The sequence below is a fragment of the Marmota marmota genome, unplaced genomic scaffold (assembly GCF_001458135.2).
Source record: "Marmota marmota marmota unplaced genomic scaffold, marMar, whole genome shotgun sequence".
Taxonomy (NCBI): domain Eukaryota; kingdom Metazoa; phylum Chordata; class Mammalia; order Rodentia; family Sciuridae; genus Marmota; species Marmota marmota.
In genome coordinates this window covers 16,840,532-16,850,234 of record NW_026000185.1, presented here as the reverse complement: position 1 = coordinate 16,850,234, position 9,703 = coordinate 16,840,532, and the positions used below count along the sequence as shown (strand labels likewise).

Here is a 9,703-nt window from a genome sequence, read left to right as displayed (position 1 = left end):
GGGGGGGGGGGGAGATTCAGTGCCGGAGGAAAAAAAATCACTCTGCAGCTGTGTAACCTAGGACAGGCTCTCCCCACAATTCAGATCTCCTTTTGTCAGCATCCACGGGGACTTTAGGAAAGCTGGGGTTTCCTGTCTTGAGCTCTCTCCAGTTCCCTGGGTCGTCTATGGCCCTCGGGAGGGTGCTGGCTCCAGGGGGTTGGTCCACATCACTGCTGCCTTCGGAGGGTCCCTGGCTTCCTTTCATTCCTCAGCAGCTTGGTAAGGACAAGGGTTCGTGCAGGGCATGGCTTCAGAGCCTGGAGCCTCCAGCTCGCTTTGAGATGCGCCTGGCTCCTCACAGCCCCCTGGAGACTCAAGGAAAAGAAATCTGGAGAGGTCTGTGTGCGCGTGTGTGCGTGTGTGTGTGTCTGTGTGTGCGCGCGCGCGCGTGTGTGTGCGTGCGTGTGTGTGCGAGCGCGTGTGCTGGGGGTGAGGGCGGATGGCAAAAAATAGCACTGCTGGGAGGCGATCGCTGAGAAGAGTGTTCACTGCTTCCCCAGCCTCCCAGGAAAGCTCTCCGCCTGCTCCCCACACCCCCGCCCAAACTGGGGAAAAAGGCAGAGTCCTGGGCGGGGGCCGCCTGGTTTCCTGGGAGGGCAAAGGTCCGTGGTGCTGAAGGGACAGCTCCCCGCCTGTTGCCCGGCCTCCGGCTCCTCCCGCCCGGGTTGGATGGTCCGTGGTGCTGAACGGACAGCTCCCTTCTGCAGCTGCACCCCTGCCTGGATCGCGCCTGGGCCAGGGACCCGGGATGCACCAGGGTCGCTCCCCGGGCACCTTTCCCCGGCCAGGCAGCAGGCTCGGCTCCGTCTAGTCCTGCCCACGCTCCGCGCAAAGTTTCGGGAGCCCAGGGCAGTCAGCGCCCTGGCTTCTTGGCGCTGCGGCACGATCCTCGTCCTCCGCTCCGCCAAGGGTTAAGGAGAGGGGAAGGGGAAGCAGCCCGCAGCGCACTCTGGCGCTCTCTCCGCGCCCACCCGACGCAGCCGTCGCCAATCAACTCCCCTCCCCCGCCCCGGGCCCCGGGAGCCAGGCAAGTTTGCTTTTTGCTGCGGGAGCTGCTGGAAACCCACTGGGGACGGAGAAGATCGGAGAGACCTAGCCTTCTTAAAGGGACCGACGGGTCTGGGTGACGGTTCTGTGGCTCACTTGGGCCGGCAAAAGTGTTGGCACAGGCGCATCTGTGTATAGTCTGTCTCAATTTGGTTCCCCAGAAAACAAACCAATATGTCTACCCTCCTTTCTCTGGAGCTCTGGTTTACATGGGAGATAACGTGCTCAGATCAGACAAGGGAACTCTTCATATAAATATGAACATGTACTCCTAAAAGGACCAAAGGAACTAAATGCGCATATTCTGTTCACATATCAGGGACCTTGAGTGATGGGATGTGAGATTTGGGTTTCTGCATAAACCTCTTACATATGTTAACACCTTTACATTTGAGGGGCTCATGAATCCAAGGTGTCTGAGCCATTGAAAATGTCAGATTCTTTCCAGAGCTCCCTGTGATGTTCATTTGTTAACATCCATGTCGAAGGCAGACCACAAAACAGGTGAAGTCTGAGCTGCTTTCCTTGTTAGTCCAAAGTACAAATGCCTTTGCATACCTGAAAGCTCTCTCCTTTGGAAATAGACCATGTTGCAAAGGATCAGCCCTGAGCCAGCCAGTACCATGTCTTCCAGCACACACATGAGCACCCACGGAGTTAGTTGACTGAAGACATTCTACAGAGTAGCTCTTATGTTTTTTTTTTCTTGTGCTATTATATGACTGATACAGTCAAAGGTTGAGTGTTTGCAATCGAGGCTGCTTGAGTTGCTTCTGCTGTCCCTGAGATGTGTCCACAACTAGCTGTCACAGTTAAGTGTTATTTTACTGGACAAAAATGTAATAGGAGATAATCACTGACAAGATACTGCCACGGAGCCATCTCTGGCTGTCTGAGAACTACTATTCCATTGATTGAGTAGCAGCATGTATCAGAAGGCTCTCAAAAGCCACTCCCAACTTCTCCATGACGTTGCTGTTTTTATTTGGTGTTAAGGTCATTTGAAGACTTCATTCATGGTGTTAGATATACATGTATGTGCATGCATTGATTTGAATACGCCATTATGGTATGATTTGTATTTGAATGTTTACCTGTGCTGTGTTCAACTTTGCTGTGAGTTCTGAATGCCTGGAGATTTGTTGCAAAGGCTGTGTATATGCAGCACTGTCATGGCCCATGTGCTCATATCTGATATAAACATGCAGCAATGAGCATGCGTATTATCATAGGTTGGCATGTGTAGCTTTTTACACATATGTGCTTGATTTCATGTGAATGTATCATGCTTTATACTGAAAATTTGCTGCATAAACAAAAGAATTGCAACATATAACTTGTGGCCAGGATCACATGTAGCCATACCCCAGCAGATAATGGAGTAAGTTGTACCAAGCCTCCTACCAGTAACTTAGTGCTGTTTCTTTTTCCTCTAATGAAAATTCTCTTCTCCATAAAATATCCTGCCTTGGTTATTATTAGTTTTTTTTTTTTTTAAGGAAAAGGCCATGTATAACAGGGAGGTGAAATTGTTCTTTTCTGGTGGAAGTTATTAAATTAGTGAATTTTCCTTTCCCACTCTCAGAAACTTAAGCAATATGAACTAATTCATACTGACCCAACAGTCACCCCAAGACATTTTATTCTTGCATGACTCCAGTAAGGGGCGAGAAAGGTATTCTATCAAAGTAAGACCAGGTTGACAGAAAGTCAAGGGGCCTTGGGGAGAGTGTGCCAATGGCTCCATTCACCAGATCTGCAGTAAAAGAAGAGCAGGTCCATCTCCACCCCTCAGATTGTACTAGAAGCCCAGAAATCCAGGTGTGGTGGTCAAGAAGTTGTTCTGCGAAAGAATCAAGTATTCAGGTAGGCTGGTGGGAAGAAGGGGTCAGGAACCCAGGTAGATGAAGGTAACAATCACAGTCACAACGTGGAGAAAGGGGACCCAAGAGAGTTGCAAGAATGGCGATGTACACTGAGCTTTTGCCTTGGTTAGGCAAGAGCATCCTCTGTAACTCTTGTCCAGAGCAGAAGCTGATCAGAGAGTGTGGGAAGTCCTGAACCTGCATATGGAGCAAGTCAGAACACCTGACTGGAGTGGGAGTGCGGAGGCAGGGAGACCGCCAGTTAGTTCCTGATAATTCCTCCCCACTTACTAGGGGGTGACCTCATCCTTTCATTCAATAGAACGTGTAGGTGTGTACACGGTGCGTAGAAATCTGTTTCCAAGTCTAGGTGCAATTTCCCTTTCTCGCCACTAGAGGGCTCGTTCGCCAGATCAATCAGGGCCCCCAGAGATTCCCAGAGCCCTCCCTCAAAGCCAAGGAGCGACAGTCCTCTGTGTTGGCTGATGACCCTTTCTGATTCTACTTATCTGGCAAGAGTCTGGCAGAGCATTCAGACAGCTTGACACTCATGTGGGATTCTCTTAAGACTTTTTTCTCCCATCTGACTCTTAGCTAGTGAGTAGCTGGCACAGCGTATTTGTGTGTTTTTTTTCCTGCTCATCCTTTTATATCAGTTACTCACCTCTGGAAAAGTGAGTTCCCCATGAAAGTGGTTAATTCCACCTTTATGTATATCTATAAATCATCATTTAAAGATAAATAAATGCATTTATCTTTATTACAGATAAATTATCTTTATTTAAATTATACATATTTATATATATTTAATATATATAAATTATCTTTATTTAAAGATAAATAAATAAATGGGAATAGAGGGAAGGGGGAGGGGAGGGAAGGGGGGGAGGAGAGGGAATGGAGGGGCAGGAGGTGGAGTCCAGGCCTGAAATGCAGTAGATCAAATTCCTTGCATATATGATTACGTCAAAATGAACCCAACTGTTGTGGGTAACTATAATGCACTAATAAAAGCATAAAGAAAGAGAGAGTGGCTCTGTTATTTAAGGAGCACCAACAAGTCATTCAATTCAATCATTGCTTCTTGTGTCCCTACTAAGTGCAAGACAATCTGCTCCGTACTTTGGAACAAAGATATAGTCCTCATTCCCCCAGAGGCCAATTATGTAGTGAGGGATTTGTACTAGTGAGCACATTTTTTTTTGTCTGTAAACTGCAGAAATTCGCTGGCACTAGCTTGAGAAAATGGGGGGCTTGGTAGAAGGATGTGGCAAACATTTTAAGGATCCGTGAGGCCAGGCACCATGAGGCCTCGACAAAGAACTAGAATTAGGAAAGAAAAAGCCATCAGGAGTTTTGACAGTTGTTCCATTTTTCATCTTCTCCTCTTTTCATATTTTTTAGTTGGAAGAAATTGTTTTGCCTTCTCTACTCTTTGATCTTCAAGATGGGAGCGAGATGTTGAGTCTCCGTGTCATTTCTATTCAAGGAACCTAACCCGACTAAAAATGAGAAGAAGTTTTCGTTTCCTGTCCAAGTTTCCAGAAGAGACAATCTGATTGGCAGCCTGTGTGTGTAGCATTTCCAGTCAGTGGTGGTGCTCAAGATGACGGGTGACCAGCACAACATGGCCCCTGGGACCAGCCCCGGTGGGTGAGTTGGGGAAGGACGGTAAAATCCTTATATGACAAAGAGACAAACAAAGATATATGTCTCTGGCTGATGAGAGGGTATCTCGAACTTGGGAATTTTATTGAAAATCACAAAAGTGACCAACAGAACCAAAAATATCCTATGACTATATTTGGAGAAGAGGAGAGATTGGCGTAAGTTAAACTTAGACAAAAATCATTACTCTTGATGGCTCTTGGGGAAAAGGACCAGGTGGGGCCAGGATATCTGTTTTTCATTTAAAGTCTTTTCTATCCTATTTGATTTCTAATCTTGTGCATGTATACTTTGATAAATGTTTAAAGTTAATTAAAAAACAAATAAATGTCCACAGTAAGCCGCAGGTCAACCGTCCATGTCTCTCAGCCACCTTCTGCTTTATCAATACAAAAATTCCAGCTGTTTCCTGTGACTCATCCATTTCTTTCCTGTGCCTGGAATGCTCTTCCCTGAGATATCCTTTTAATTAAATTTTTTTTAAATTTTGGAATAATTTTGAATCGACATAGAAATTTTTGCCATTAGAAGATATTCTCACATATTGATCCGATCCTTCAGTTCATTCAACTTCAATGTCACCTTCTTAGAGAATCTTCCTTTCATTGCTCTAAAGTATCACCCCACACTGTCTGAAATATCCTTCCCCCATCCTCCCACTCTGTTTTCCCTCATGATATTTATCATTTCCTGACTGCGTATCGTGGATATGTGTGCATACATGGAGACACATGCATATATGTTTTTGCATTTATTTTCATCTCCCTGAGAAGGACAGGGGCTTTTGGTTTGTTCATGTCTAAATTACCAAACCCAAGACTACTGCCCAGAATTTAATAGATATTCAATTAGCATTTGCTGAGTCAATTAATTGCATATATAAATGATTAAGTTTCCCACCTGCGACAGGCACTGGGGAGTTGATAATAAGCAAGAAACACAGTGACCTTGATCACCTGGCACTTTCAGTGTAATGGGGAGGACAGAGATCACTGGGCCAATAAGAACAATTGTAAAAGATGCTCTTGATGCCCTACTCAGATTTCTTTTCCTAGGTTGGTGCATTTACCTTCCTCTATTCCTGACCCCACACAACCCACAAGTGCCCCTTCTTGAGAGAACTAACCTCAGCTCATGGGATCTGTCTTGGCTAAGGAAAAACTGCAGTCTCCAGTGCCCCAGGGCAGCCTGCAGCCAGTCAGAATTGGGTCCAGGACAGAGACGGCTCCAAGATGCAATTTATGCTCCAGAGTCCTTTGTGGATTGCTATGACCCATGCAGCATCAATAAAGGATTCGTGAGTAGGGGTGACTGGAGATGGAGGAAAAACACAGAGACATCATCCAGTCAAGCTGGGGCCAGGTGGGACACTGCACTCTAATGGAGGAACAGTGACTCAGAACTAGCTCCGCAGGTTGATTTTACAGGGTCTCATAATCAGGAAGTTAAACTACAGGAGCACTGGAAAATGTTCAAGGCTTGTGAGCTGTCAGAGGCTTCTCTGTGCACTAAAATGTTACAGAGTTAGAAACATTTTTTGCTGCTATCCTACTGTTGCAGTGCTAAGAAATTTCTGCTATTATCCTGCTATACCCAGAACACCTATTGCCCTGGGATGTCTGATAACTGTTAGAGACAGTGGATCACAGTGGATCAGTCTAAGACTCAACTTTATCACATCCTTAATTGACTTGGTCTTCTTTCCCCATGGTCCTTAAGCCACAGTGTACATTAGAATCACTGAAAAGTCATGTCAAATGCCAGGATACTGGGTTCTACCCCTGGAGTTTCTAAGAAGGGTGGCGCTTAAAAATGTTCATTTCTAGCAAAAAAAAAAAAATCATTTGTTCTTATTCATCCTGGATCCCATACTCCACCTACTTCCCCTGAAGATCACTTCCTCAATAAGTCAGGATGCATCTGAATCCCTGCCTCAGATTCTGCCTCTGGAGAATCCCACCTAAGACAACAAGGAGGGCTGGGAAGTGTTGTGTAGGGGGACTGTAGGTCAAGGACAATTAATGCCACCAAAGGTCATCAAGAGTGCTTCACTGAAGTTCCACTTTATTGGAATTTTTTTGTGTGTGTGTGTGTGAACTCAGGGGCACTCAACCACTGAGCCCCATCCCCATCCCCATCCCCATCCCCATTTTGCATTTTATTTAGAGACAGGGTCTCACTGAGCTGCTTAGCACCTCACTCATTTGCTGAGGCTGGCTTTGAACTCGCGATCCTCCTGCCTCAGCCTCCGAGTTGCTGGTCTGACAGGGGTGCGGCCAATGGAACTCTTAAGGATGAACAGTCTAGTGAAGGTCTGGGGGAACTTTTTGCACGCAGTTGAACCAGCATGTTCAAAGCCCTGGTCCATGATGAGTTTGGGGGAAAGAGACGAGTTCGCCATGGCTGGAGTGTAGGGGGTTACTGTAGCTGGCTTCTTTCCGAGCTTGACACATTATGTCCAAACAGATGTTCCGTCACAGATCCTCTCCACAGAAAATATGCCACGCTTATTAGCGCTGGGAAGAAAATATGTGACCAAATAATTTTCCATCTTGATCTGTAGCAACTTGGGGTGGTCAGTGAAACTCCTGAAAGATCTCTTGAGTCCAAAAGGGTGTTCGTCTTCTCCGATTCCACCCCAGATGAGCCCAGGGGGAGAGAGAGGGATAACAAAGAACCTTCCAGAGGCTAATAGAAGGATGATGGAAATTAATGGATAAGGGAGTTGCTGTCTGATAAAAGAACAGGTGTGCCAGCCCAGACCCTTCTTCCACTCCCAGGTGAGCAATGTTGCTGTTCTTGCTCAGGTGGTTGTTTCTATATGCCTTGGACTGCTCTGTGTACTTTGGTCTCTGAATTTGAAAGTCCTCACTGGCTGTCTGGTTCCTTCCGCACTCTTGAATAATGGGCTTGCTGGGAGCAAGCAAGTTGTTTTTTGGGTTTTTTTTAGTTTAGGCCACGAGAAGATACACCCAGGCCAGCTGAAGGGCACAGCACATCACCTAGAAATCCTGCATTTTTAAATGGGTGAGACTTTGGGTGATAGCCTTTGGGAAAAGGTTAATGTGTTCTCCACGTAGAAAGGACTCTGCTAGCAAAGGAGGGGATGGTTGCAGTCACCCGTCATTGCTTAGCCTGGGTCTTTCTTTATTTCTTCTTACTAATAAAACTCCAGTGGAAATGGGGGACATTTTTGTAGAGTTGAAAGAAAGTTGCATTTTTTTTTAGCCTTCTTTAAAAAGAAGGGTAGACCTGTAGCGAAATTCTGATCAATAAAATATAATTAAAATTATATGTTGTGTGGACCATAATTAAAAGGTGGGAACAATCCAAGTGATGATTGACAGATGAATGGAGAAACATAATGCGATATATACATACAATGGAATATTATGCAACCATGAAAAGTTCTGAAGCTCAGATATATGCTACCACATGGATGGAACTCTAAGACATTTGTATGCTAAGTGGAAATCGCCAGACACCAAAGATTCCACCCACATGAGGTTCCTAGAACTGGCAAATATGTAAAGATGGAGGGTAGATTGGAGGTTATTAGGGGCTGAGAAGAGAGGATAATGGGAAGCCATTGCTTCTCTGATATAGAATTTCCATGACGTTTATGAAAACATTTTAGGGAAAATGGCCAACATCACAAAACACTGTGAACATCCTTCACGCTACCGACTCATACACTTAAAAATGGGGGGAAATGGCAAATTTTATGTTTTATGCATTTCACCACAATAAAAAAGTTTTGTGGAGCTGAGTGCAGTGACGCACGCCTGACATCCCAGTGGCTTGGGAGGCTGTTGCAGGAGGATCGAGAGTTCAAAGCCAGCCTTGGCAACTTAGCGAGGCCCTAAGCAACTCAGGGAGACCCTGTCTCTAAATAAAAAAATAAAAAGGCCTAGGGATGTGGCTCAGTGGTTAAGAGCCCTTGGGTTCAATTCCTGGTACCCTCCCTGCAAAAATGAGTTTTGTAGGTTTTCTGTTAAATGTCCTTCAAGGGGGTGTTGGTGGTCAGGCTGTGTCACCACATGTGTGGTGGCATTTGCTTTTCAGTCTCTTCCTGCCTGGAACCAGGATGCGATGCTGGAGGCTGAGCAGCTGCTTTATTCCCATAAGGTAGCGAGTGCATATTTGGGGCAGCTTCAAATAAAATCGGAGAAGCCCGCGTCTCTAGTTGAATCACGGGCCCACCATCGCAGCCCAGGACTCCTTACCTCCAAAATTCTTATTCCAAGACAAAAATACACTCTTTGACTGATTTCACTTGTTTTCAAGTTTAACCACTGAGCACAATTCTAATTGATATGGAGGAGGTAAAGTCAAATTAGAGTCTACTGGTCAGGAAGCGTTCAGTCACAGTTGACAGAAAGCCAATTCAAAGCACATAAAACCAAGAAAAGTGATCAATCTGTGTGTAGCTTCAAAGTCCACGTTCAGGCAGGACCGGATCCAGGACCCTAAACAGGAGCATCTAGGACCGGCCTCTCTCTGCCTCAGCCCTGACCCGCTCTGCACTGGCTCTGCCATCAGCCTGGCCCTTCTCTGAAGCACCCAGAACTCCTGATTCTCATTGGTCCATTGGCTCATGCCCACCTGGATGCTGTCATGGTGGGCAGAAAACCATTCATGGACCTCATAGCTGGGCTGTCTTGCTAACTTCAGACACATGGGGAGGAAGATCTATCTTGTCTTAATCCATGTGCACTGGGAGTGGGGCGGAGGGATGATTCTTTACAGAAAACTGAGGATGTTGTTACCGGAAAAGGGATGGATAGATGGTGGGAAGAAAAAATAAGAGCTACTCACTGTGCCCTGCAGGCAGGTAAACGCCACATCACGCTGAGCACTGTCACCACAGGAGATCATCCAACAAATTAATCTACACTGATTTGCCAAGCACTGCTGTAGGTACCGAAGCTACAGAAGTGAGCAACCCATCAACCAAAGAGCAACGTGTTAGTCAGCTGTCTGTAACTGTAACAAAATACCTGAGTTAACCAACTTATAAAGAAGAAAAAGGTTTCTTTTTGACTCACCGTTTTGGAGGTTTCAGTCTTTGATGGGTCAGT

The 9,703-nt window shown here is 45.9% G+C and overlaps 1 protein-coding gene across 2 annotated transcripts in view; it reads right to left on the bottom strand.

Moving 5' to 3' along the window:
• Positions 1-1,033, bottom strand: part of Cacng3 (calcium voltage-gated channel auxiliary subunit gamma 3) — a 78,479-nt gene extending 77,446 nt beyond the window's left edge. Inside the window, exon 1 of one of the 2 annotated variants that reach the window (XM_015491177.2) lies at positions 1-1,033. The gene's annotated coding sequence lies outside the window, so the exon portion shown is untranslated. The other variant, XM_048789668.1, reaches the window with a different exon arrangement.
• Positions 1,034-9,703: the final 8,670 nt, after the last annotated feature.